The sequence below is a fragment of the Rhodnius prolixus genome, unplaced genomic scaffold (assembly GCF_049639745.1).
Source record: "Rhodnius prolixus isolate KJV_2025 unplaced genomic scaffold, Rpr scaffold_13, whole genome shotgun sequence".
NCBI classification, from domain to species: Eukaryota; Metazoa; Arthropoda; class Insecta; order Hemiptera; family Reduviidae; genus Rhodnius; species Rhodnius prolixus.
In genome coordinates, this window is record NW_027411583.1 from 8,062,846 (window position 1) to 8,066,117 (window position 3,272).

Consider the following 3,272-nt stretch of genomic DNA (forward strand, 5'->3'; position numbering starts at 1 on the left):
TGATATCCCTAATATTTGTTGAGATATTTAAGATCAAAGTTACAATTTTTTCTATTCGCGAACGGTTTTCGGTATTAATTTTCCACCAGAAATTCTCGTTTTGGGAGGTCCTCTGACTGCAAAAAATGTTATTTGTGGCGCAAAGAACAAAAACAATAATAATTGAAGATTTTAAAGAACGTAGAGAATGTAATGGTTATGGGTGAGTCAGGATAAATTTGTTTTATCATCAAATAAAAGCAATCAACACACCATTTTAATGCAACACGTATGCAAGACTTCAAGATATTCTTACCGTAATCATAGGTCAAGAAGTCTTGCGTACAGGGTACATTAAAATGATGTGATGGTTACTTTTATTTGATGATAAAACAAATTTATCCTGATTCTCTCAATTATAATACATTCTCTACATTCTTTAAAATCTTCAATTATTATTGTTTTTGTTCTTTGCGCCACAAATAACATTTTTCGCAGTCAGAGGACCTCCCAAAACGTGTATTTCTGGTGGAAAATTAATATTGAAAACCGTTCGCGAATAGAAAAAATTGTAACTTTGATCTTAAATATCTCGACTAATATTAGGGATATTGAAACCGGAGTTAACGTCACTTTTCACACTTTTCTATGTAGTTTACATAATTATTGTCAAAACCAGTGGTCCTTATGAAACCCCAAACGGGTTTTTGGTCGTAACTCCGCCAAAAATGAAGGTACAGCATCAGGGGTGGAAAATTTGAAAACTAGACCGAAAAAAAACATACAGTTTACTTCGTGTGTTTTTTAGAAATTCCGCTTTCCTAAAAAGTTATTAGCGATTGGTGCGTTTTAAATGGATCACCCTGCATATTATTAAATAATTTAATTTCTTTTAAAAACTTTATTATCCGAGTATTATCTATTCTATTCGGGTCATTTGCCAAGGCTTCTTCTACTGAGTCCGGAATACTGTGACGTTGTCTACATTGATCATATTCTGAACACTCCACAAGTACATGTTGTACAGTCAATGGTTCATTACATGAACTGCATATGGGAGGGCTCTCCTGACACCTTGCGCAGGGGCAATATCGTAACCAATGAAGGCCTTCTGAGATGCGATTATTGCTAGTTGAAATTTATAGTGAAAAACAAATTGAAACTTCATAAAATAATTCCAGAATAATAACCAAAAATTATTTTTAAAAAAGCTAGCTCAAAACTGTGAGAAAGAGCTTTAATTGATGGAATTCAATGGCTACGTTCAGATGTAGCTTTTAAAATACCCAACTTTTGACCTTATTAATGGAAGCAAAATTACCATTACTCTGAGAAAACTAGATGGAAATGCTATAACATTGGAAAATGTATACTTAAACTCTGAAATTGAGCATCCCTAAGATTGCATTTTAAAAATTAGCTATCAAGCTTTATAATAATTGACAATCCACCACTAGGAGTTGCTGGAAAAAAAGAAAAGAAAAGTTTACAAATTTTCCACTGTTTTCCATAATGAAGAAGAAGTAAATAAATTGATTATCCTGGGACTATTGTCCCTAAGAATAAATACATATACACTTCTTGGAGGCCCTATTGGTTTGGCCTAACTTTTAAATATTTATAAATAAAAATAAGTATTTACAAAAATAGAAAATTAAAATTAATAAAACAAAAGAATACAATTATAATTTCGGAGGAAGCTGGATAGAAACGAGATAATTGAACAGAAGGGATTTAAAGATGGAAATGGTAGAAGCATGGCGGACAGATGAAGGTAAGGAGTTCTAGAAAGAGGTAGCGCGTATTAGGAAGGATTTGTCAAAGGATGAGGTACGGTGTGAGGGAATTTAGAGATCAGAGGAACGTGATCTAGTATTACAGGAATGGATCAATGATTTGATCTCGAAGAATTGTTTAATATAAGATGGCCTTTATGATTGGGATGATAATGAATTAATGAATAGAAAATTATTACCAATTTCGAGGCATAATTTTTGAGTACATTTTTTTGGCCAAGCTTTCGAGCTTAAGAGACCCCAGGTCATTTTTAAAGCTTTAGAACATAATTTACAGTAAACAGAATTGACATTGTATCTGTACCAGTAAAATATGTTCCACAGCCCTGATGACGGATCTTGTCCATTAGGTCGAAAATGGCTCTTGGGAGAGAAAAGGTGGGTGGTTATTCTTTCCCTTTAAAGTACCATTTCCAAGTATGATGTACGATTCTGCGTGCTTTATGTGGATATATTTCTTGATTAAATCCTTAGTTCATAGGCAATTTCAAAACTGCTGAATGTACTATATACAATATTACTCAATGGATTTTTCATTTTCCTGAGATTATTTTTTTGGTCTTTGAAAATGTCTTCTAAATTTTCATCATAGGTTTTCATTTGAATGGTTTTTTTCTTTGCTGGGATGACTTATTTTTGGAGCACTTTGAAGTGTTGCCGTTTTTCCAGACTCAGAGGACCTTACGGAAATTTCTAATGAAAATTTCATTACGAAAAGTTGATGTGAACGCACGTGCTTTTTCTTACCTAAATAAGAGAAAATAAAAACTAAATTTGTTTCCCCTCTCTGATTAACTTTTCCAACCCAGCCTGCCCATGTGTGCTGTACCCCTGTAAATGTACGCAAGCGCAGGGAAGCTTCTTCTGTTAAAACTAATTTGTCATTTAGATGACCCTTTTAAGCGGATTACGTATTAAGTTTCTCTCCAGGCGATCTTCTTTCTCTCGCTGGAGTTTACATTGTAAATTATCTGGAAATGACAGCACTAGAGAGGAAGTTTAGGCAGAATCATTTTTTAGTCTTAATCTTTTTTTTTTGTACTTCCGCTTTCCCCTAATCGGAAGAAAATGTTAAAAATTATAGATCAGCTGATTTATTTTTAAAAAATCAAAATATTAGTAAAAATAAAAAATAAATTATTCACCGGAAACAAATATTTTCAAGTTTCTTTTAAACGTATCAATAAAAATTCGTTAATTTTGTATTTTCCGTTATTAACCCCTTCCGGTACGACATAATAATGAAAAACTTTTCATGAAATAATCAAATTAATTAATTGATTCACACAGTTTAGAATATTTTATTCCAAATCTTGCTCTCTAGGATGCTGCAATACACTACACAAAACTCAATCGACCATTATATCTCATCAAAGACTCGTCAGTACTACTTTTGGGAGTGTAAAAATTAGTTATCGTTCCTAGCACGTTTTCGCTTTCATTGCTTTCATTATCAGTATCAGATAAATGTATACTCATTTCTTCTGGTTCTTCATA

General features: G+C 32.6%; 1 pseudogene; it reads left to right on the forward strand.

Annotated features, from left to right (window-relative positions):
- The first annotated feature begins 1,050 nt into the window (after positions 1–1,050).
- LOC141448287 (U4 spliceosomal RNA) lies at positions 1,051–1,179 on the forward strand (annotated as a pseudogene).
- Positions 1,180–3,272: the final 2,093 nt, after the last annotated feature.